Below are 26,915 nucleotides of genomic sequence, written 5' to 3'. Positions count from 1 at the left end.
TCGAGTTAGTTTGAGTCGAAGTTCCAGTCAATAAATTGAGTCATGTTGGTTTGTCGAAATAATGGACTCCATAGCCCAATGCACAAAGGAACTGTCTAGCTCTTCCAGAGATCTACCATTCTTGGCACCTCCAGGGAGCTACCATCCCCATTGGAGCCAATGTTAGAGTCGGTCTATTCAACCCTCTGTTAGAGATCAACCTCTCTTTATTGCATTTCATTTTTAGGTGTCTCGCTCGATTCACTCAGTTGCATTCCACTAGGGGCATGCCACAATATGATCGGAAGCGTCTTGTTACTCATTCCCCTCATGCCTTATCCTACTGGTTTAGGTCTATTTGTCAAATCAATTTTAACGTTATTTACAATCCTGTTTGATGACTAGGTCAGCAAAGAGTTATTTAGTCATCAGGTCTAGGGTTTCACAAATTTGGTTTTCAAAAGTGTCCAATAATGCCAGCAGGCCCGAGGGAGGTTCAAAGTATGTTTTGAAGAGCGATTCAAGAATTTTCATCATCAATAATGCTCGAGAGCGATTCTTCTTCAAAACTCAGTTTTGAAGAAGAAAGCATCAAAATTGTTTTTTGTAATAAATATGTGATATTTCAGAGTTTTTAGTCACAAAATGTTTCAGGCACCACCCTGATCCTTTTCCAAACTTCCAGCCATCCATTCCCTGCAAAAGAATAGACAGAAAGGACATCATTAGCCCAAAAATCAAAGCAAACAATGAAGTGTCAAAGTTAGGAACATATTCTTGTTAATGGTCATTGGAGGTAGCTAGATGCTTGTCCACATCTTGATCCTTTTACTTCTGCAATTGTAAAAAGTGGATATGGCGAACAGATAGGCCCAAAATCTGGTGCTCTGGTGATACCAAGATTTGAGATGTTTTTGTTGATACTTGCACTGCCATGTATGTGCCATACAGCTACATTTCTCATAAAAGATGGATCAATTGCTGCAATAATTATTGGTGCCCTACTGCTAGTGTAGATGTAGCATTAATGCAAAGGAAAGAAATGCTAAAGGAAAGAAATGCTGCATTTATCGTTGCGCCCCACAAAAAACGAAGGGGTAGCTGCTTTTTTCCTGCTTCTGAAGTAGATCTAAATGGTCTAAATTTGAATTGTTGCCCTTCGGACCATGTGAACTTAGGTGCTTATGTGGCTGGTAATTTCAGAAGGAAGATAGTTTTCATAAGGAATACAGCTTTCAGGATTAGGGCAGATTTTCTGATATACTTGTTTATTCAGCGTAGATAGCAGTGTGAGCAGCGTGGTGAGCGTGGGGCACTCTATGTTCTGCTTAATTATTTCTCGTCCCTGCCCCTGAGTTGACCACAATATTCTTGAAGAAGAAAACAAGTACAAGCTCATATATATGGTCCTGAAGATCTTAAGGAACCTCTGCGCTGGAGAAATCAGTAATCAAAACTCGTTTATTCATGGTAGAGGAAAAGAAATCACAGTCAGTTCAGTCAATGCAATACTTCCCTTGAATCTGGGGGTTTACCCAAATCGAGGCGAACTTTTCTACCTACATTATAGATGTTTGCCGGATGATTTTGCAGTTTTTGGGTAATGTTTCCCTGGCTGGAGATGAGCATCAATAGGCTATATGGCGAACATTCTTCCCTAGTATATTTTCACGGTTTTCCCACATTCAGAACCCCAAAATACATGAGCCCTTATTTATGATTATCTACACATGCTGCAAGGACAATTGGGGTCATTTGAAGGAATTGTGTGGCAATTCTGGGTCACCAATATTCGCAGGCCTTTTGCGGACATCACAAAATAGTTGGCATCGAAGGAGATTGGTTGGAACTCCTCGTCATAAAGATTTGCTTTGTTGAAACGTACTTTGTGCATCTGTTTTCGAGTTTAAGATCATGGGAAGTTCTTTCAGTATACCAAGTCAGAGATGATGGAGACACTTTCACTCCAGAACAGGCATATCTATTGTGTGTGGTTTCCACTTGTCTGATTTAGCAAATGGAAGACATTTCATCATTCCTGAACTTGAGGTAATGCAAACATGTTTTGTGGGAGTTCGTAACATTTCTTGTTGAGCTTTTACTGTGTGTTTGAGTGTGCGTGGTGCATCGAGCAGGTAGCGCGGCGCACTAGAGGAGCGCGACGCATTGGGCACCTCCACGCAGTGTATGTTTACATGGGTGTGGCACACTGGGCATGCTTTGCAGCGCACACAGTCAGGAAGCCCGAGAATCGCCCAAACTCACTCCAATCGCTCAAAAACGCATGGCTTTGCCAGCTAGGATTGTTCATTGACACGTTTTCCGCTTTATTAAAGGAAAAAGCTTAGTTCAAAACCATTTTTATTAAGAATTGGCTTTATTCAAATGGAAAAAGTAAAACGTCCAAGACCGAAAGCCTAAATATAAAGCGAAGATATCTACAACAGCAGGAAGATAGGTTGGATTGCCTATGTTTGTATTCAATTACGAGATCTACGCTACAAGTGTTGCCTCCTCATGGGCTATCAAACAGATTTCAAGTGTAACGTAGCTCTTCCTTTTCAAGATTATTTGGCTTTTGTTCTCTATCTTTAGTTTTCAGTTATTGAGTTTTTTTAACAGCTCCTCTGTCTGTCGATCTATATTCTGACAAATTGGTCCTATTTATTGTATTGTAAATCATTTGTAAAGGGTGGAGTGCTGGGAAAATTGTGGAAGAATAACTTAGCATTTGGCTGTACAGTTCTGGCAGAGAATTAATGAAAGGATGCAGCTCTGGTTTATGAGATTCATGTGGCGTGAGTTTAACATTTGTCTTTTCTTTCTATTTCATATGTATCTTGTTATGTTTTATAGTTCATTCGTAATCATTTCCAGTTGAATGCTTTTAAGTAAGAGGGGTAGAATCCAATTTATTGCTCTACCTTGGGAAAGCATTCATGTTTCTTTGTATCTTCTTCTATTTGATAAGGATTCATTATATATGCCCTTTTCAAACCTCTCAACAGTCTTTCCACCCCATATTATTTGAAATCTGATTCCTAAACTTCTTGCCTATCCTGCCTCACGAAGTACTCTGTGTCTTTGATTTAATTTCTTTTCTCTTGTTGTTCCTTGTCCCATACAGCGCAGAAAACCCAGTCATTTATTAAAATACCTCTTTCATATTTATTTACTAGCCTAAAATCATTATCAGTTTTGCATTTAGGTCATCTCAAGCCCTTTTTGACATCTTTTGCCGAGATAGACCCGGAGAGAGCCCTATCCTATCCTCGTAGGGCTAGGTACGAGGCTGAGCGTGGTTTGATGTGGACCTAGAACCTTGTCTTTTCAACCTGAGGCAAATCTAGGCTCTAACAAGTGAAACGGAAGGATCAGCCAACTGTTGAAGCTACTTGGGTAACAGAAAGCATGCTATAGAAGCGGGGTAGTTTTGTAGAAGAGCTCATGGACAGGAGCCCATGAAGAGTTTTGTCTTCAAGAGTCTGATGCAAGAGCATGAGACTTGGAGGGAAAAATCTTCAAACTTATTCCAAAAATACAAAAAAAATCTACAGGTGATGGAGTGGGATCCTTTAGCCATCAATTTCCATGTTCTTCTAGTTTAGCATAGAGATAGAATCTAGGAATAAATCATGGTGTAATAAGTGTTGATTAGTTAAGATATAGTGGAGGTTCTTCAGGAGAATACCTCACTAAACAGATAGGATTAGTTAGCATAGTGGAGGTTCTCGAGGAGGATGACTCGCAGAATCGATAGTTGCAATAAATTAAGCCTCTGTTTTAGGATCTGGTTGTTAATACAAACCAATATATATGTATTTTGGATGATATTGTAATAGGATTTGGACCGCATGCTTTATCGCATATTTCTCAAAGGAAAAGGGGATTTCTTTGTGTATTGGTCGATCTTGGAGGTGTGGTGACCTCCGAAAACCTTTCTATGAATCTGAACTGTATTTGCCTGTTAAACTGGTATTATGCATGTATTCTGCTTCGTTTTTCCTTTTGAGTCTTTATAATAGTGATTTGGCCTTGTTTTCCAGCTAACAGTTTGATTTAAGCCTGTTGGAGTGGTTTTCCTTTATATTGGCATGCCCTATTTCCCTCATATGCATTATTGAGTTCCTCAAGCAGAAACTCTGGTTTGCACTGGAAAACTGTGAAAAACTTAGTTGGAAACGAGTTCTAGACTTCAAATTATATTAATCATGGTTGATACCCTTATCGGGTCCACAACCAATATCACATCATTGTGTTGGAGTAGGGGGGACTAGCCTTTTGATGTGTCGAAGTCTGAAGTGCGACTTTCGGAGCTGAAACTATATAAGGGAGGCTTTAATAACTTATCGGGTCCGCGAAGTTTTCGCATCGCAAGGAGAGGAGCCTAGCATTAGAACATTGAAAACCCCGATTGCGATTGCCGATAAAACTATATTGTTATCACATTGGAGAAGGGCCATTATGTTATTTTTCCATTCCATGTGGAATTGCCGATAGTGACCATCGATAGCGTTATTCCATTTTATGGGATAAAAACCCCGTCGATAGTGCAATTGCTTGTTAACGCATCCCTTTGGAAAAAGCCTACTGACATTGTAATTTCATGTGTAATAGAACTATGGAAATTAAGCTCGTGGATAGTGTATTTCCATGAATAATGACATTATGGCCATTTAAAGCCGCTGATAGTTTATTTTATGCATAGTTACATTAATTCCATTTAAAAACCCCGCCGATAGTGTATTTCGTAATTATCATGGAATTACAGCTCTGATAGAGGAAAAGAGGCTCTATGGTGTAAATTGTTCTCGATAACAAGGGTTGGGGTGAAAGGGAGAAGAGTGGTGATAGCAGCCAAAAGAGAAAATTTTGAAACAGTTAATCTAGGAATAGATGATTGATACTCCAGTTAGGAAAGAAGAAGGGTTTCAACCAGAATTAGAAGAAATTATATCAGGATTAGGGCGTTTGCCTATATTGCCTGCACCTAGGCCACCAGAATGGAATCAAGTATTACGAAAAATCTCTAAGATATATGAGTATAGTGAACATCACTAGCTCCAATAGTGGAGCATTAGAGCCACTACTTGCTCCCCAAAAGCATTATATTTATCTCCCTAATGCCTTATGGAGAAGCTAATGTGAAAATTATTTTGGTTGAGAAGTGAGGCTCCTTTTACAACTTGAGGCATGACCTTTCACATCCCGATAACTTTGGAGTTTCTCATATGACTTTTCAATTCCTAATGAACTTTTGGTTTTCTGTATAACTATTGGACTTCTAAATGAATTTTGGAATTACATATGACTTTTTAACAACTGATAGTTGATTTCTTATGTAAATAAAAATATGGCCAAGGTCATGGGACATATATTAAAAGTTGAATGTTGGGTAAAACATAGTGGTGGGTATCAGTGGTGATTAAATAATGGTTATGGAAATTGGGAAAGGCATTGGCAAAGGAAAAGTGGCATTAATTGGTATTTATTTATGGAAATAAAGAAAAAAAGGAGAAGAGTTAGATGAAGGATCACAAACTTGCACAAGGAGTAAATTGAAGGAAAAATGAATAAAAAAGAGGCATAAATGATAAAAAGGCTTCTTAGAATTAGTTCACAACTTTTTGTTGGATTAGATTTTGTTAGTTGAGACTTTTGATAGTTTCTGGGTTGATCTCTCTTCCATTCTCTTATTCTCTCATATTATTGCACACTTAGAGCAATATTGGAGCATGCTTGTAGCATTTTAGTTTCATTTTGATTGGAGAAAGAAGGCAAAGGAAAGCATAAAATCACAAGGCAATAGGTGGATTGAAAACTACAACTGGATTGATTTGCAGGTAACAAGTTGCATGTTTGATTCCCTTACTAGTCTATGGATGCATGGTGTATGCATGTGATTTTTTGGTTATGTGTTTTGATTGGCATGGATATTTTCCTAAATTGGAAGTGGTTTTATCCTTGAAATTCCATATCCTAGATAGCCAGGTGATGTGGGTTTTCCACTTGATTATTTTTTTTAATTTTTAATTTTTAATTTTTAATTTTTTTAATTTTTATTTTATTTTTCTGATTGATGCTCATAATCCCTTATGTTTGTGGGTTGGAACAAACACTTTAGAAGCCTTGGAAGAACTTAGGTTTAGTTACTAGTGCTTGTAGTTGGTTTGGAAAAAGGCTTTGGAGTCCTAAATGGTTGTGAGTTCAGTTAGTAGTTGGTAGATCCCTTGACAAATTTGGCAGAGACAGATTTGGTTGGTGATTAGTGATGTTAACCATGGAGGTGGAACCACTATGGTTGTGGGTGGAGGTGTTTTTGCCTTTGGAAGCCCTATTTTGTTTTTTTTTTGGTTCTTCCATGAGATCTTGCATTCATGCTTGGAATATGGCACAAATTTTATTAGATGAAAGAAACATTTATTTCAACCCAATCTATGGTTGGGTGGTATGTGGAAGTGCCTAACTTGGTTGGTATTTTCATATGTAAATATGAGGCATTTCCATATTTTGATCGATGAGAATTTGTAGTGATCATTTTGGCATTATTATGGCTGAGTTTCCATGGCTTTTATGCTGGTTATATGCTGGTTATGTGATGTATATTACTTATGGATCGTAACATGTTTTGATGAATGCATGTTCTAACGAATGTTATTGTAGCTATCATGAGATGGAATTAGACCTTCTTTTTGATTCTCAGATAAGTTTCAAACTCCTATGCCTAGAAATGCATTGACGACTTGTAGCTTACATGTTCGCCATATGTTTGATGAAATGATTGTCATGGTTAGGCCTCGTTAGGTCAAATTCTTATTCAAGTTTTTGTATGAATAACATTTTCATTATGTCATCTATCAATTTGAGATGTCTCGGGTAGGTCTGCATAGTGGTATGGATGATATCCTAGAATTGTAGCTCAGATATCGGGACCACGGGCATCGAATTGAGAATTTTAGGTTAGAAACACATGGAGTAAGGTTAGTGAGTGCAGTTGGAAGCCTTCAACTAAATGCAGGTAGTGCCAATGTTGCACTTGGGATTCTAGGTCACTAAAACAAGGTTCTAGCTCCGGTATTGACCACCAAGGGAGCTTCTTCAGCTGCTAGGTGTTATGTAGTCCTTGTAGGATGTTAGTTGGTTGTACGAAAGTATTATTTGTAGGAACCACTTTGTTAAATGGAGCTAGGAGGTTGAGTCATGTCATAATGGCATTTCCTTTCAAATTTACCCAGAGGGCTTGTAAAAGTGGGTAAATGTGGGAGGGGGTATTGCAGATTGGTATCAAAGTTGGTTTCATTCTATTTGGTAATATATAATACCACAGTTTGGTATAAGAACTTCTAGCTTCAAAAACTTGGATTGGATGGGTAGAATGTGATTTTCATGCATGCATGTTAGTTGTCTATCTCTTTGTTATGCATGCATTGTGATATTTATTGTTGTAGTTGTGGCATCATGTAGACGTTGATGATATTGATGTTGAGATAATTGATATTTTTATTTCATTATATTTACATATTTTTTTCTATTAAAGATTTATTGTTAAGATGATATATCATCCCCTGAACTTCACTAAGGTATGTTCGATCATGTTTATATTTGGTTTCTCTGACATGGTATGTTTGCAGGGAGAAGAAGATCGAGATGACTAGTAGAATGGTGGACGGTAGTTAATTTGATTCTCCCTATATATCGTATGAACATCATGGTGTTGAGTACTCCCTAAAAATAACATATATATTGAGAAGTTTGAAAGTAGAGATGATAACTTGTAAGGAAAATAATGAGAGGATCATTCAGTCAGAGGAAAGACTTACCAAAGCATAGGAAAAACAAGGAAAATGTAATGCAGTTCTCCTTTAGAGTATATCATATTTCCAGAGACAAGGACTACTTACGATCATTCATGGCTAGGAGGAAAGGACCAATGGCATCAAGTTTCAATCATGATACACATTTTACAATGATGACATAGTCAAATATTGTAGGTTCTTGGATACATTTGAAAGGAGGGGTAATGATCATGGGTTCTATTCTAGTTCAGGTTCAAAGAGACATCATCATGATCACCTTCACCATCTGTATACAAGGAGAGAGAAGAATTACTTTCCAGGAGGAGTTAAAGAACGCAAAGCCTCCTACATTTTATGGAGAAATGAAGAAGTCACAAGGTTTATAAGCTTGGTTTCTTAAGATGAATATGTTTTTTAGATTTCATGATTCTTTCGAAAATAGAAAAGCAAAGATAGCTACTTTCAATCTTAAAGGAAAAGAATAAATTTGGTGTGAATATGTGAAAAATTTCAGAGGCATTTGAGAGGAGGAGATCAATTGGAGTGAGTTTGAGAGACTTTTTAGGAAGAAGTATCTATTTGAAGGATACTATGATGGCAGGGAAAATGACTTTTCTGAGTTGAAGATGGGTTCTATGACCAATGAGTAGTATACTAGCCAATTCTTAGAGTTATTGAGATATGTGCCTTACATTAAGGAGGAGAAAGAAAAGATTCAGAGATTCATCATTGGGTTGTCAATATCATTCAATGAGAGGATTGAGATTGAAGAGCCTATATTGCTAGAGGAATCCATAAAAAAATTGAAGCACTATTATGAGAAATCGAAGTGCAATACTGAGTCTAAGAAGGATTGGAAAGGTAATGAGAAGAATAAAGTAAATTGGGCTAAGGGGAGAGGAGAACCTCAAGATACAAATGATAAGGAGAATGTAGTGATTCACAAGAAGTTCAATGTAGCTGATAGAGGATAGGGATTTTAGTCTAAAGAGTAGAAAATGTGTGATGGTAGGAAGAATTTGCAGTGTTGGACTTGTGGCAATGATCATTGCTAGAGACATTTTCCACTACATCAATGTGGAAAACCACATATTTATGGTTCTCAAGAGGCACAAACAAGTGGGGATGTTGGATAGAGAATTCCTTGGATTTATGAAGCATTAGATAATAGGCATGCTAATCATCAAGCATCTATTACTGAGATGGAAGATAAGCTTTGTGATAAAGATGTTTCTATTTTGATTGACACTCAAGCTAACTATAGTTATGTAAGTCTTGAGCTTGTGGACAAGTGTCACTTTAATCAAGAAGTGCATGCAAAGCCTTGGTTGGTGTAGTTGGCTAAAGGTACCAATAAAGAGTTCATCATTAGGTAATATCTTGTGCATTTGAGTTGAACGATATGTCTACATCAGCAAATCTAAATGTACTTATGTTGGGATGATATAATATGCTATTGGGTATGGATTTTTTGTGCATTCATAGGACCAATGTAGATTTCTACGATAAGGTTATTGAGTTCATGGATGATAATGGAGAGAGGGGAATCTTGGAGGGTAAGAAGAAGCCTACGTTAATCAGAATGGTTACAACTATGCAGGAAGAGGAAAGTAGTAAGAAAGGGTGTTTGTTGTTTAGAGTTCATATTTCTAGTGACAAAGGGAAGGATGTTTAGGATGATGAACTCTTGAAAAGGTATCCAGTTTTGGAGTAGTTTCAAGATGTATTTCCGACCGGGATTTCAAAATTATCACCTCATAGGGAAGTATAATTTTCTATTTAGTTGATACTCAGAGAAACACTAACATTAAAGGAGACTAGCAGGATGAGTACTCTCGAATTAGTGGAATTGAAATTTAAAATTAAGGAAATTCTTGATAAGGGATACTTTAGACCAAGTGTGTCGCCTTGGGGTGCATCAATATTGTTTTTGAAAAAGAGGGATGGTACTCTCAGGTTATGCATTGATTATAGCTAGTTGGACAAGGTGACTATTAAGAATAGGTATCGTTACTGAGGATTGATGACTTGTTTCATTTGTTGAAGGGAGAAACAATGTTCTTAAATACTGATTTGACATCAAAATTTCATTAGGTATGCATAAAAGAAGAGGACATATAAAGGGCTTCTTTCTGGACTAGGTATGGGCATTATGAGTTTGTAGTAGTTCCTTTTAGTGTTACTAATGCTCCAACTACTTTTATGTGTTTGACTAATAATGTGTTGTGTCCTTATATGTACAAGTTTGTGATAGTATTTATTAATGACATTTTGATATATTCTATGAATGAGGAAGAATGTGCATAAGAGTTAACAATATTGTTGAGATTACTAAGAGATAATTAGTTCTATGAAAAACTTAGTAAGTGCAGTTTCTTTTAGGAAAAGGTTCATTACTTAGGGCATGTAGTTTCCAAGAATGGTATAGGAGTGGACTCAAAAAATATAAGATATATCATGGAGTTGGAAGCTCCTAGGATTGTGGATGATGTCATATAATTCATGGGATTAGCAGGTTATTACAGGTGGTTCATCACGGACTACTCATAAATTTCCTATCCTTTTACATCTTTGTAGTGAAAAGGGAAGAACTATGAATGAACTGAGAAGTTTCTAGCTAGTTTTGATCAATTAAAGTAGTTTCTTACAAATGGTATGGTATTGAAGATTGAAAATCTAGACAAAGAGTTTGTGTTATGTACAAACGCTTTCAAGAGAGGAATTGGTGGACTACTTAAGAAGGAAGGGCATGTGGTATGAAATGAGAAAAGGAAGTTGAATGAGCATGAGAAGAAGTATGTGACTCACAATATTTAGTCAATAGTTATCATTGATGCTTTGAAGATGTGGAGATACTATATTATTTCTAGGTTGTTTGTTTTGATGAGTGATCATAGTGGGATGAGGTACTTATTTGACGATTGTAATCTGAATATGAGACATGGTAGGTGGTTGTTTAATCTCAGTGAGTTTGACTTAGATATTAGGTACATAAAGGGAAAGGAGAGAAGGGTTACATATGATCTTAGCAAAAGAGTGTTGATAATTCACATTGAAAGTATCAATTCATATGGGAGAGACTTGCAAGAGCAAATATTGCAGGCTCTACAATAGGATGACATGTCCCAATAACTTATTCACAAGTTACAAGAATAGCATAAAAGTAACTAGGATGTGGATTTTCATCTCACGACTAATGGTTTGGTAATATTTAGGGAAAGGATCTATGTGCCAAAAACCAACGAGATCAAGAAGCTTATCTTGGGGAAATTTCATGCAAGCAATATTTAGGTCACTTGAGATGTGATAAGATATTGTTAGTGGTTAAGAAGTTCTATCACTAGTTGAAATTGAACAAAGAGGTGGTTGAGTATGTTCCAAAATTTTTGGATTGTCAGTAGGTAAAAGAATATTGTAGGCATCCAGGTGGTTTATTGCAGCTAATTCTAATTCTAGAGTGGAAATGGGAGGTTATTTCCATGGATTTGATTACAAGTTTTTCAAGCACATCGAAGCAACACGATTCTATTATGGTTGTGGTTGAAACTTGGTTGACTAAGGTAGCTCATTTCATCACACTTAAGTCTACAAACTTAGCTAGTGAAATAACACTTATTTTCATCAAGGAGATAGTGGGGTTATGTGGTAATCCTAAGAAAATTATGTGAGACAAAGATGCCAACCTCAGTTCTAGGTTTTGGAAATATTTTTGTTTCAGGTTTTAGGATAGAGTTAGCTTTCAGTACAACTTATCATCCACAAAAATATGGACAAATATTGATGGTTAACATGATTCTTGAGGACATGCTAAGGATGTGTGCCATGCATTAGTAGAGCAAGTGGGAGAGTATCTTCCATTGCTAGAGTTTTGATATGATAATGGGTATCAAGAATCCTTGAAGATGAGTCTATTTGAAGCACTTTATGGGAAGAGTTTTAGTACTCCTATCACTCATAGTGATATAGTGAATACGGTACTAATTGGACCAGACATGATGGAAGAAATGGAATAGTAAATGAAAATTATTGAGAAGAATCAAAAGGGAACAAAAGATAATTGAAAGAGTTATGCAAATAAGCACATGGAATTTAAAGAGTTTTAGGTTGGGGAGCACATGTACTTGTACATCAAACCCAAGAGGATCTCCTTCAGTATTAGGCCATGTGCCAAGCTGGCACCTCAGTATTTTGACCCCTTTGAGATCCTTGAGAGGATTGGACCAATGGCCTACAAACCTGCACTTCCTGTGATAGTGAAATTCCATGATGTTTTCCATGTTTCATTGCTTAAAAGATATGTGAAGGATGTCAATCATGTGATTAACTAGTCTATATTGTAGGTGGAAGTAGAAGGATAATTCCAGCTAGAATCTTAGTTCATTATGCATTGAAAGATGATCTTGCTCCAAAATCAAGTAATTGAGCAAGTTAAAATGGAATGCAAACAATGTGGGCCCAATGAAGCCCCATGGGATATGCATTATTAGATGTGGGATATGTATCCTTGTCTATTTCTTGGTTGAGCGGATGTAATTTGGTATATCTATTTGATGTTGTGTTTTGGTCATATATATATATATATATATATATATATATATATATATATATATATATATATATATATATATATATATATATATATATATAGATATATACCGCATCGCGTTGTGTTATAAAGCTCCAATAAGTGGTATGGTGTTCATGGTATGATGGTCGTGGTCTTAGAAATATGATATGATGTAAATGTTCCATCGATCTATGTTATAAAGCTCCATGGGAATCATGTTTTTTGTTTGTTTATAAGGACCGTTGAACACTAAGGGACGGGTTTGTAACAACCCCTAGTTGATTTCCTCTGTAAAGAAAAATAAGACCAAGGTCATGGGACACATGTTCCAAGATAAATGTTGGGTAAAACATAGTGATGGGTATTACTAGTGATTAATTAATGTCTATGGAAATTGGAAAACACAATGGAAAAGAAAAAGTGGTATTAATTGGAATTTATTTATGAAAATGAAGGAAAATAGGAGAAAATTGTAACAACCCTGTTGAAAATTCCATGTAATGAAAGATAATAAAGGAAAAAATAATAATAGTTGTTATGGGACACATATTCCAAGGTAAATGTTGGGAATCATATCCTAGTGTGGGTGCTCATTTGGTTTATTATGGCTAGGGGAAATTGGCAAAGGCAATGGAAAGGGCTTTGGAAAGGAAAAATGTAATTTTTGGCAAATTATTTATGAAAATAATGGAAATTAAGAGAAAAGGAAGGTGAAAGGTCACAAGTTGAATATGAGGAGGAAAATGAAGGAAATCTTATGGAAAATTAAGAAATTAGAGGCCTCATTAATAAAAGGGCTTCTAAGGATCAAAGGTTACCTTTTGTCAGTTCAGTTTTGGAGCTCTCTGTTTATTCTCTCTCACTCTCACTCTTGGACACTTAGAGTTTTCTTGGAATGCTTTAGCATTAGATCAAGAAAACTAATTAAGGCAAGAGGATGCAAAGATCAATCAAGTTGCATGTATGTTTTCCTTTCTATTTTTGGCATGTGTGGTTATGCATGTGTGTTCTTCATTATTTTGTTGTCATGGTAATGGGTTTTTCTAGGTGTGACATTGTTTTCAAGCCTTACCTTGTCATTTCTGAATATCCATGGTGTGATGCGTTCTCATGTTTTGGTTGAGCTGGATAGTTGGATGGATTTGAAACTAAGTGAGATGGTCTGTGAAATAAAGAACACATGGCCTAGTGACCCCTAAAATGGCCTATGGGTTGTGGTAAAACCATATTTGTTTTAACCTCAGTGGGCCTAGGAATTCCTACTAGTGAATGGTGGGATATAGAATAAATCCTAGAGGTGGGTGCCCTCAATCAAGCCTAGGAATCCTTGGCGAGTGATTGGAAGGATATACGGTAAATCCTTGAGATTGTAGTCTCGATTACGCCTAGGAATCCCAATTGGTGAATGATGGGATATAAGGTAAAGCCTAAAGACAAGGAGACAAGAAAATTATGTGCAGTGTAGGTGGAGAAATCCGATGAAATACATAATTTTTTATGGCCTAGTGATCTAGTGGGGATTGCAGTCAATATTGTTTCTCTTGATGAGGGTGAGGTGGTTTAGCCTTGCGAAGACCTAAGAGATTTTTCGTTATGAGTTCCACATTGATGCTTGGAATATGACATAGGGGTGATTTGTTAAAAGGAGTATTTGGTTCATCCAATCTATGGTTTCATGGTATGTGGAAGTCCCAAACCTTGTTCGATTTTTCATTCATTAATAATAGTTCCTTCCCTTAGTATTTTATGTGCAAATGTATTCGTTCATGTGTGGCATTTATGTTTGTTGTATACTTCTTATTTCTATTGTTTATATGCTAGTTATAAGTATATTTTATGACTATGATGATATATGGCTCTTATGATGTTTTGATTTGTAAATGAATGAAAAATGAATATATGACCTAATAGATGATAACGTAGCTAATGTGATAAGGAATCAATGCTTCTTAGCTATTATTAGATATGTATGAGACCCCTATACTCAAATATCTTGTTAGGATTTTATATTTGCATATTTGTGACATGTTTGATGAAATTCTTGTCATGGCTAGTAGGAGCCTAGTTAAGTAATTGATAAAGTTCTTGCATCATTACCTTTGTCCTAGTGTTATTTATGATTCCCGAAGTTTTCATGAAGTTATGGGTAGTGGCCTAAGTCCTGGCCTTGAAGAGGTGGCACCAAATCTGGGGTCATTGTCACAGAACTAGCTGAAAAATTCCATAGTCACTGGCTTAACCTTATTGCGGGAGTGACTAGAGACCTAAAGTCACATGAATGGCTTATCAAGGGAGCGATTAGGCTATTATATTAGTGAAAAGTTAAGTTTCCTCAAGGGTTGGTCACCTGGAAAGGTTGGTTGGATTCCAGAGGTTTTGTAGTGTGTGTGGAAGGTCATTTTGGTTTAGTTTGGTCGGTTTGACTTCCTTAACTATACATGGGGAGTTGAATCACATCAGTGTAGCCTCTCATCACATATCTACCCCAGTGGACCAGGTAACTTGGATAAATGTGGGAGGAGGGTGTTACAGAGTGGTATTAGAGAATGGTTCACCCCTTCAACTGGATGGGTGGTGTGTTGGTCATGCTTTCATGTCAGTTACATATGTGTTCCTTATACTTATGGTCTATGTGCTTGTTGCATATGCATGGTGGTGGTCATTGTCGTATTTGTGTCACCATGTGAAACTTGATGGTGTTGTTGTGGAATGTGTCGTCATGTCTATGAATTTTTATGCATTGTTTATGCATGTCAATGTTTACATGTTAATAATACACTGATATGGCTATAGTTGTCATGCATGGGGTCATGATGTGTGGTTGATATAGCAATGAATTGATGACTGGACTATGGTGAGGATGATATCTATATGTTGTTATGGTTATCTTTATACAAGTATTGTGCTAATTTGTTTTATCTTTCAGATGAGATATCCTACACAAACTATACTGAGGTATGATGATTATGTTTATATGTTAGTTTAGTTGACAAGGTATGCATTGCAGGAAAGAGATCAAGATGGATAGGAAAGTGGTAGACTATATTTCATGAGATTCTCCTTATGGATCAGATGAGCAGTGTGGTGTTGTCACTCTTCTAAATTAGCAGATACATTGATAAGTTTGAAGGTAGAAATAAGAAGTTCCAAATAAGACAATGACATAATCATGCAGGCACAGGAGAAACAAGCAGAAGGCCATGTAGTAATCCTTTCGACTTTTTCAAAACTACAGAGACATGGATGACTTTAGATCATGCATGGGCAAGAGGATAGGAATAATGGGGCATATGCCAACAGGTGTCATGGTGGTCATAGGTCAGATAGGGATGACATGGTTAGAGATGGAAGACTCTTGGATACTTCAGATAGGAGAGGCGATGGACACAAGTTCTACTCTAGTTCTAGTTCTAACAGGAACTATGATTACCATCATTATCACCCTTATAGGAGGAGTGACAGGTGATATTTTCTAGATGAGTTTAAGAAAGCTCAAGAACATACCTCTGATGGATATTTGAAGATGTTGCTAGATGGGGAGGCTTCGTTATTTGGGATGGAGAAGTTCTTTGAACTTAATGAGAACTCAAAGAATATGAAGGTGAGAATAATTACCATCAGCGTCAAAGGGAAAGAAAATATGGAGTGGGAAGATGTAAAGCGGCTCAAAGACATCAGGGCAAAAGTCTTGAATTGGCATGAATTCAAGAGGCTTTTTAGGAAGAAATACTTGTCACAGAAGTACTACGACAACAAAGCTAATGAATTCTATGAACTTAAAATTAGATCAATGAAAAATGAGGAGTATAGGACAAACTTCCTAGATTTATTGAGGTATATACCTTATTTTAAGGATGAAAATGCTAAAGTTCAAAGATCTTTCAGTGGATTTCCATTAGCTCTTAGAGATCAGATTGAGTATGATGAAGCTCGATCACTTGACGAAATTATTGGGAAATTGAAACATTATTACGAGAAACCAGAGCATAAGAATCTAAGAAATGATGGAAAGAGAAATATAAATGTAAAGGTAATTGGAAGCCAAAAAGAACAAGGCCTCAAAATGCAGAAGAGAAAGAGAATATTGCACCATACAAGAAGTTCAAAGTAACTAGATATGGACATGGGTCACAGTAGCAGAATAGAGGCGATGGTACAAGATATTTTGAGTGTTGGACATGTGGTAAGGAACATCTCAAGAAGGATTTTCCACATAATCATGGTGGGATGTCTCAGATTTATAGTGCATAGGAGGCACAGACTATTGGGGATGTGGGGAAAAGCATTCCTCGTATCTACGCAGTGCTAAGTAATAGGTAGGCATATGAGTAGGCATTTATCATTGACATGTACAAAGTGCATGCATAATGTTGGTTAGTGCAGTTGGCTACAAGTATAAAGAAGAGAGTTCATCATTAGGTTATACCTTGTGCTTTTGAGTTGAATGATATGCCTAAATTAACACATTTGATTGTATTTCTGTTAATGATTATATAGTATACATTTAGGTATGGAATCTCTATACCTTCATACCAAGTGAATTGTTATGAATAAGCTATTGAGTGTTTGGATTAAAATGGAGAACATAGGATCTTAGAGGGTAAGAAGGAGGAAAAATCAGTCAGAATGGTTGCATTTATGTAGGCAAAGTGCAGACGCAGAAAAGGATGTGTGTTATTTGCAGTGCACATTTCTAGCAGTAAAGGTAAGGAGGGTAAGCATGCAGAGATATTGAGCAGGTATTCAATTTTACAATAGTTTTAGGATGTGTTTCTAGCATAGATCTTAGAGTTTCTTCATCATAGAGAAGTATAGTTTTCTATTTAGTTGGTGCTAGGGGGACCACCAACATCAAAAACACCGTACAAAATGAGTACTCAAGAGTTAATAGAGCTAAGGTTACAGTTGAAGGAAATGCTTGACAAGGGATACATTAGGCGAAGTGTATCATCGTGGGGTGCACTGATATTGTTTGTGAAGAAGAAGGATGGTACTCTTATGTTATGGGTGATTACAGGAAGTTTAACAGAGTGACCATCAAGAATAGATGTACATTATCAAGGATTAATGACTTGTTCAATCAGTTGAAGGGAGTAGAAGTGTTCTCAAAGATCGACCTAAGATCAAGATATCATCAGGTACACATTAGGGGAGAGGACATTTACAAGACAACATTTTGGACCAGATATGGGCATTAGTAGTTTGATGTAGTTCCATTTGGTTTGACTAATGCTCCAACTAGCTTTATTTGCTTGACGAATAGTGTGTTGCAACCTCATCTGGACAAGTTTGTTATTGTATTCAGTGATGACAGCTTGATATATTCTAACAATGAGGAAGAACATCCCAAAAATTTAGCATCAATGTTGAGATTGCTAAAACATAATCAGTTGTATGCTAATCTTACCAATTGCATATTCTTTCAAGCACATGTACATTACTTGGGGCACGTGGTCTCCAAGGAAAGTATATGAGTGGATCCATAGAAGATAAGGGATATCATGGAGTGGAGAGCTCCTAAAAATGTGGATGAGGTAATATCATTTATGGGACTAGCAGGATAATATAGGAGGTTCATCAGGAACTTCTCTCGTATTTCATATCCTATTATGTCACTACAAAGGAAAGGTAAGAAATTTGAATGGATAGAGGAATGTGCAATAATTTTTGAACATTTCAAGCAATTGTTAATGAATGCTCTAGTGTTAAATATTGCAGATATGTATAGAGTTTGTGGTGTGTACAAATTCTTGCAAGAGAGGAATTAATAGAGTCCTTATGTAGGAGGGACATGTTGTATGCTATGAATCATAGATATTAAATTAACATGAGAGGAACTACCAGACACATGATATTTAGTTGACAATGATCATTGATGCATTAAAGATGTAGAGGCACTATCTTCTTGGAAGGAGGTTTGTATTGATGAGTGATGATAGTGGGATGAGATACTTATTTGATTAACTAAATTTGAATACCACGAAAGTTAGATGGTTGGCCACAATCAATGAGTTCGAACAGAAGTGTTGCAGATACTCTTATCAAGAAGATATAGGTGAATAATGTAACTGCTACGAGTTCTAATGGGAAAAACTTACATGATCAGATCATACAGGAAGGTCAGTAGGATGAAATGTACATGGAGCTTAGGCATAGGTTACAGTAGTGTATAGGTGAGAAGGATTTGGACTATTAGTTCACAACAGATGACTTGCTTCGATTTAGGGAAAAAATATATGTGCGAGATAGTAATGAGCTCAAGAATGCTATATTGAGAAAGTTTCATGTAAAATTGTAGTTAGGTCACCTAGGATATCAAAATACATTGACAAGAGTGAAGATGTTTTATTATTAGCCGAATCTAAAAATGGACGTGGTAGAGTTTGTGGCTAAATGCTTGGACTGTCAGCAAGTGAAAGTAGAATGTAAGCATCCGAGTGGATTACTACATTAGATACCGATTCTAGAGTTAAAGTGGTAGGTAATTTTCATGGATTTCATTAGAGGGTTTTCGAGGACATCTAGATGACATGATTGTTGGCCCTCAATTTTGGTCTATTTTTGCTTGAGGAAACTTACTTAATCCATATATTTTCCATCTATTTTCCACTATATCTATCTCATTTTGATGTATTTCGTGAATATTCAGGTATTTAATTTTAATTTTGCAAATTCTAAGGTTTTTATGAAAATTTGATTTCAAGTCCAAATTTTGATAGATTCAGAAATTCTCGTAATAGCTATGTGGATGACATGTTTGCAAGACACTTGGGCTCGAGCTAGATGCATGGATGGATAGCTTGGGAGGTAGGCCAAATTAATTCCACTTGGTTCAGTCAGAACAAGTTTTATTAGGCCCGATCAAGGTTGGTCAAACATGACTAGTAATGCAGAAAATCTCTAGGAAATAGGGTAGTTTTGAGATTTTATGGGATTGACCATATTTCTTACAATGGATTGGATGAGTTTGACTTAGATAGGTGGATATGAGTAGATATGATTGTTAGAGTCACTATAGATTAGTTTGCTTCATAAAACTTCTATTTAATCCAAGACTTTGATGGCTTATGTATATAACTTTTATATAAGTTTATGCTGAGACATTTGGATCTTGAAGATTAATTTGAAGAACCTGTTCTACTTTCATTTTGCTGTTCATTGATGTGGATGAGTGACTAGAGCTTCAGCATAATGTTATGAAACCAGCTCAAGAAAAGATAGAAAAGATAGATCAACGCCTTAGAATTCAGCCTCTTCGACGGGGCAACCTCCTTTACATTACATAAATGAACAATTCTTGGATGATACAAATGACAAAACCTCCTTTCTATATATAGGAGTCGAAGGAGTCACAATATAATCTAGCCGACCTAACAATAATAATATAAAGCCACAAAAATAACAATAGAGGGATTCTATGGGGCACAGAAATAACAATATGGGGGTAATAGGGGCACAACAATATAAATAAGGGGTATAAATACAATAGTAATGGGGTAATCACTAGTATTATAGGGACCCAACATGCCCGTCTCCTTAAAAAAGGTGTTGTCCTCAACGCTTGAGTAGTTCTGGATACTTCTGCATAAAATTCTCATCCTCCCATGTGGAATCTTCAGCGGATAAGTTCTTCCACTTGATAAGATACTCTGAAATTGATCGATTTCGTAGCTGTCGAGTTCTTGTTTCTGTGACTGCTTCCGGTTCCAATATAATTTTTCCTTCCTCGTCAAGTTCTGGCAATATTGTTTGAATTGGGAGCTTGTCACCTATAACCTTCTTTAAACATGAAACATGGAAAACTGGGTGCAATCGAGAAGCTGCAGAAAGCTCCAATTTGTATGCCATAGTACCAATCTTTTGCAACACCTTGTACAGACCATAATACTTTGGTGATAATTTATTATCCTTCTTAGCTTGCTTTAGGGACATTTTCTTATATGGTTGTAGCCGTAGGAATACCCAATCACCTACATCAAAACTTCTTTCACTGCGATGTTGATCTGCCTGTTGTTTCATTCTATTTTGTGCCAACACGAGGTTATCCTTTAAGAGTTGGAGGACTTGTTGTTGATGTTCGATGTGATGTTCCACTGCCTGAACCTTAGAATTTTCTCTTAAATATGATGTGATGGATGGTGGTTGATACCCATAAAGTGCCATAAATGGGGTCATTTTTGTTGCTGTATGGAAGGAAGTGTTATACCACCATTCAGCCAGAGGCAACCATTTGACCCATTGTGTCTGTTTATCAGATACAAAGCAACGAAGATATCCTTCCAAACATTTGTTTACTATCTCAGTTTGCCCATCAGATTGAGGATGATAAGATGAGCTATGAGCTAACTGAGTACCAAGACAAGAAAATAATTCTGTCCAAAAATTTCCAGTGAAAATGGGATCTCTGTCACTTACAATAATCTTTGGGTTTCCATGTAGCTTTTGAACTGTTTCCATAAATGCAGTAGAAACTGTACTGGCTTTAAATGGATGTGATAATGCACAAAAGTGTGCATACTTGGTAAGTCTGTCAACTACCACCATGATGACACTCTTTCCCTCAGACTTGGGTAAACCTGTGATAAAATCCATTGAAACCTCCTCCCAACGTTGGCTTGGAATGGATAAAGGTTGTAATAGACCTGGTGTCTTAATTGTTTCAACTTTATTTTGCTGGCAAACCAAACATTCCGCCACAAACTTTTGAATATCTGATTTAAGGCCATCCCAAAAAAATTCCTTCTTAACCCTGTGGTAAGTTTTTAAAAATCCTGAGTGCCCTCCTAAGGGAGAAGTGTGCAATTCCATAAGAATCTTTTGTTTTAGCTGGGAATTCTTACAGAGGTATAAGCGATCTTTGTACCATAACGAATCATTTTTCCAGCTAAATGTATCAGAAGTACTGGAATCTTGTTGTAGCTTTCGAATAAGTGCCCACACTTCTTCGTCATTCTTCCATTCCTCCCTTGCTTCGTTTATCCAATCTGGTTGGATAATAGAAATGGCACACAACAATGCTTCCACATCCTCATCCTTTCTTGAGAGTGCATCTGCCACCACATTTTGCTTCCCTTTTTTGTAGATGATTTCAAAGTCATAACCCAACATCTTTGTGACCCACTTTTGTTGCTCTTCAGAGGATAATCTTTGTTCTAAAAAGTATTTAAGGCTATCATGATCCGTTTTTACCTTGAAGTGTCTTCCCATTAGGTAGGGTCGCCATTTCTTAAGTGCATGGAGTATTGCCAACATTTCCTTCTCATAAATAGCTTTGCTTAAAAACTTTCCCTTGATTGGACGACTTTCAAAAGCAATGGGTCTTTCATCTTGCATTAGAACAGCACCAATTCCATTTCCTGAAGCATCACATTCCACAATAAAGGTTTTTGTGAAGTCCGGTGTAGCTAAGACCGGTGCTTGGCACATTGCCTCTTTAAGATGTTCAAAGGCCTTTGTTGCTTCCGGAGTCCATGAAAATGAATCTTTCTTCAATAATGTTGTTAGAGGTGCTGCTATTCTCCCATAATTCTTAACAAACTTGCGATAATACCCTGTCAACCCAAGAAATCCTCGCAGATGCTTTATGGATGTGGGGATTTTCCATTCCTTAATGGCTTTAATTTTGCTAGGGTCTACCTTAACTCCTTCATGAGATACAATATGACCCAAATATTCCACCTCCTGGACTCCAAAGAAACATTTGGATCTTTTTGCATATAATTGTTTCTCCTCCAATAGTTGTAGCACCCTGTCAACATGTTCAACATGATCCTTCCAAGACTTGCTGTAGATTAGTATATCATCAAAAAATACTAACACAAATTTTCTAAGGAATGGTTTGAAAATTGAATTCATCAAACCTTGAAATGTTGAAGGTGCATTGGTAAGGCCAAAAGGCATGACCAAAAATTCATAATGACCCTCATGAGTTCTAAATGCCGTTTTCGGAATGTCTTCAATCTTCATTCTGATTTGATGATATCCCGAACGAAGATCCAACTTGGTGAAGTAAATTGATCCATGCAATTCATCCAGTAATTCATCAATAACAGGAATGGGGAACTTATCTTTAATAGTGAGCTTGTTGAGCTCCCTATAATCCGGACACATGCGCCATGATCCATCCTTCTTGTGCACCAATACTACTGGAGCTGAGAAAGAACTTTGACTCGGTTGAATTATACCAGCCTCTAGCATTTCTGCAACCATACGTTCAATTTCACTTTTTTGGACATAGGGATATCTGTACGGCCTGATGTTTGGAGGAACACTTCCTGGAATCAGATGAATAGCATGATCATGATCACGCATAGGTGGGAGACCTTTGGGAGTCTCAAATACCTTGGAATGATTGTCCAGGACTTTTTGGAGATCTGGAGAAATAGATGATTCCAATGTGGAAACATCTAGCGAACATAATTGTGCAATTACACCTCTTTGCTCCTTTTTTAGAAGCTTTGTCATGCCATTAGAGCTGATTATCTTTCCTGGTTTCCCTGCAATACCCCTTAATTCAACTTCCTTTCCTTCCGTAGAAAATTTGATGAAAAGTTCTTGAAAATTAAAAGCTATTGTACCCAAGGATTGTAGCCATTGGACTCCTAGTACAACATCAGCACCTCCCATTGGAATGGAAAGCATTGGGCTAGTCAATACATATTCTCCCATGGATAGCTTGATATTATGGCACTTTCCAGAGAAATTTATTGTTCCTCCATTTGCAATCATCACTTGACACTCTGGTGCTGGATATAGGAAGCAATTCAATTCTTTTGCTACCCTACAATGAATAAAATTGTGGGTGCTTCCTGAATCAATCAACACTATTACCTTTTTCTTCTTGATTTGTCCTTCTATCTTGATGGTTTGAGGAGTGGTAATTCCCGCCAATGCATTACAAGATATGGTCGGATTTATTTGTTCTTCATCTAGGCTTTGTTCCTGGAGTATATCTTCTTCTTTTGACCTTTCTTGCTCCTTTTCTTCTTCCTCTTCACAATCTATGTAGAATAATTTCTTCTCAGCACACTTATGACCTTTATTGTATTTGCTATCACAACTGTAACAAAGCCCTTTTGCTCTTTTTTCTTCCAATTGTTGTGGTGTCAACCTTATAGGTTGTGGAAGACTAGGGGCAACAACACTTCCGTCTTTATAGTTGTGAGTGGTATGCTTCCTGGTTGCCATAATTTTGCTTTCCATTTTTCTTGCTAACCTGAATGCCTTCTCTAATGAATCAGGTTCCCAAAGGCGAACATCATGTTGGATATTATCCTTTAAAGACCCTATGAAAACATCAATCCTATGCTCCTCTGGAATATCTTTTACCCTTATGTTCAATTTTTGGAACTCCTCAATGTGCTCCATTACTGAACCCTTTTGTTTGAGACTTATCAATTGGCTAAAAAAAGTGTTGCTTTTTGTATCTTCATAATGTGCTATCAATTCTTCCGTAAAAATTTCCCAAGTGATAAATTGTTTACGAGAGCAAAGCCATTGATACCATACAAACTGATTTGGTTCCAAATATACAGTTGCCATACGTACCTTTTGTGCGTTTTGCACATTATTGAGATCGAAGAATTGCTCCATCTGTAATATCCATGTGGCGGGATCCTTGCCATCAAACTTCCTCATATCGATTTTTGGAATATGGTGATTCTTCGATCCAACATTAGGATCTATGGAATCATGATTAACATTTCTTTTGTTCTCATCATGAGTTTCCTTTACTACCTTTTCCCCATTAGTGACCCTTTCTTGTAGCAACTTCTTCAATTCTTCCATGTTTGTCTTCAAATCTATCTTCAAATCATCCATCTTTGCTTCCATGCCCTTTATCTTAGATTCCACGCCATTTACCTTAGATTCCACACCACTTATCTTAGCTTCTGTTAGCTTTTGTGAGCGTGACATTTGTTGCACCTTTTCTTGTAATTTTGATATATCATGTAGCATTTCTTCCTCTTCTTCATGAGTCATGCTAGAGCTTTCAGGTTCCTTACTAGGTGTTTGCATTTTCTTTCCTCGGGGCATCAGTTACCTATAATAATGCTTTACTATGCCATTTGAATTCTATTAAACCAAGCTTACACAAAAATTTAAAAAAAAACTACACAATTTTTTTCACCTTATAGAAGCCTGATATTGAATCTAATGTATCTCTGTAATTTCGGATCATCTAGTTCTGAAATTGCTACCTGTAGTAGCCTTCTGCATCCTCTTTTCAATGCCACAAGTCTGAGCCAAATTGGATTCTCCAAGGAAGAGTTATGTGAAATCTCCCATAGTGACTTGCTTTTAGACTGGTTCAGCAGAGCAAACTTGTATGACGTGCCACGAGTCACTGTTTCAACCTTTGAATCTGAAACACACACACAAGAAAATATGGCCCATCCTCTTTCTGTACCTTCTTATGAAATTTCAATCCGATACGCAGAGAGAAAGTTATGACGATTTTCCCCAGGTCACCTGTTTTGAATGTAATTCAGGAGTCTGCAAAAAGACCAACTTCCTCAGATCATATCTCTGCACATATCGCGCGAAAAGATCTGAAATTCGGACCCAAGGTTCAGCGCGATTTCTTCTCAAATGGGTGTTTTTTGCGACTTCTGAAATTTCGCAGAAAAAAGTTATAGCGAAAATGCCACGATGACCTGTTTGGAGCAGTGAAACCCTAGAATCCAAAGCTCTGATATCAAATGTTATGAAACCAGCTCAAGAAAAGATAGAAAAGATAGATCAATGCCTTAGAATTCAGCCTCTTCAAGGGGGCAACCTCCTTTACATTACATAAATGAACAATTCTTGGATGATACAAATGACAAAACCTCCTTTCTATATATAGGAGTCTAAGGAATCACAATATAATCCAGCCGACCTAACAATAATAATATAAAGCCACAAAAATAACAATAGAGGGATTCTATGGGGCACAGAAATAACAATATGGGGGTAATAGGGGCACAACAATATAAATAAGGGGTATAACTACAACAGTAATGTGGTAATCACTAGTATTATAGGGACCCAACAGTTTCCGAGGACATCTAGATGACATGATTGTTGGCCCTCAATTTTGGTCTATTTTTGCTTGAGGAAACTTACTTAATCCATATAATTTCCATCTATTTTCCACTATATCTATCTCATTTTGATTTATTTCATGAATATTCAGGTATTTAATTTTAATTTTGCAAATTCTAAAGTTTTTATGAAAATTTGATTTCAAATCCAAATTTTGATAGATTCATAAATTCTCGTAATAGCTATGTGGATGACATGTTTGCAAGACACTTGGGCTCGAGCTAGATGCATGGATGGATAGCTTTGGAAGTAGGCCAAATTAATTCCACTTGGTTCGGTTAGAACAAGCTTTATTAGGCCCGGTCAAGGCTGGTCAAACATGACTAGTAACGCAGAAAATCTCTAGGAAATAGGGTAGTTTTGAGATTTTATGGGATTGACCATATTTCTTACAATGGATTGGATGAGTTTGACTTAGATAGGTGGATATGAGTAGATATGATTGTTAGAGACACTATAGATCAGTTTTCTTCATAAAACTTCTATTTAATCCAAGACTTTGATGGCTTATGTATATAACTTTTATATAATTTTATGTTGAGACATTTGGATCTTGAAGATTAATTTGAAGAACCTGTTCTACTTTCATTTTGCTGTTCATTGATGTGGATGAGTGACTAGAGCTTCAACTTTTGAAATCAACTTCAAGTGTGCAAAGCAAGGGTGGACGACCCCCACTCCAAGTTAAGTACACTTCATTGTTAGACTAGTTTCATTTTCCATAAAATGGTTATCTTAGAACTTGTTTATATGCTTTGTTTTAGATTTGCTTATCAATTGATGTGTGATGATTTATATTATTGGATCTTAGTTTGTTTATCACTTTAGTAAGATGGGATAACAAAGTGTTCAAGTTGAATTCTCCTTCTATTAAATTGATAGATCAAAATTGGGCTTCTCCTTTGTTACATGCAAGCAATTTTTCTTATTTATTTTCAATTTTCAAATGATAGCATAATGATGAATGAATTGTGATGGAAATTACCCAAAGATCTCTTAAGTTAAGCATCTCCTTGATTGTTGATTTATGCATCTTAAGCTATTGTTAATTCATAGTTTCTGATTTCTATTCATCAAGTAGTAATTGAGAGAGAAGAACACAATTGGACCTCTTAAGTTAAGATCCACTTCATCTTTCTTTCATTTAAAAGTGAATTAGAAATTGTTAATGTAGGCTTATATTTGTAATATGCACTTCTTTAGTTTTTAAAAACTCATATTTCAAGCTTGACTATACCCGATATCCATATATTATGGACTTGCCTCCAAGTTTTACAAACATAGATTGATAAAGAATACTTGTGTTAATTTGTGTGAATAAATTAGCTCAACATTTTGTCGCCATTGCTGGGGAGGCAATTATCAGCATAGTCAATTAGAAAGATAAATAAAAACACTAAAAATTTCATAAAACAAAAATAAAAAAAATTAGTTACATTTATTTTGGTCATGTTTCTTTATGCCTAGAAATAGAGATCCTAAAGGAA

The sequence above is a fragment of the Pinus tabuliformis genome, chromosome X (assembly GCF_031772625.1).
Source record: "Pinus tabuliformis cultivar Carrire ecotype Pingquan chromosome X, CPIR1, whole genome shotgun sequence".
Lineage (NCBI taxonomy): Eukaryota > Viridiplantae > Streptophyta > Pinopsida > Pinales > Pinaceae > Pinus > Pinus tabuliformis.
The sequence above is the reverse complement of the archived record's forward strand: the minus strand, read 5'-3'. Positions refer to the sequence as shown.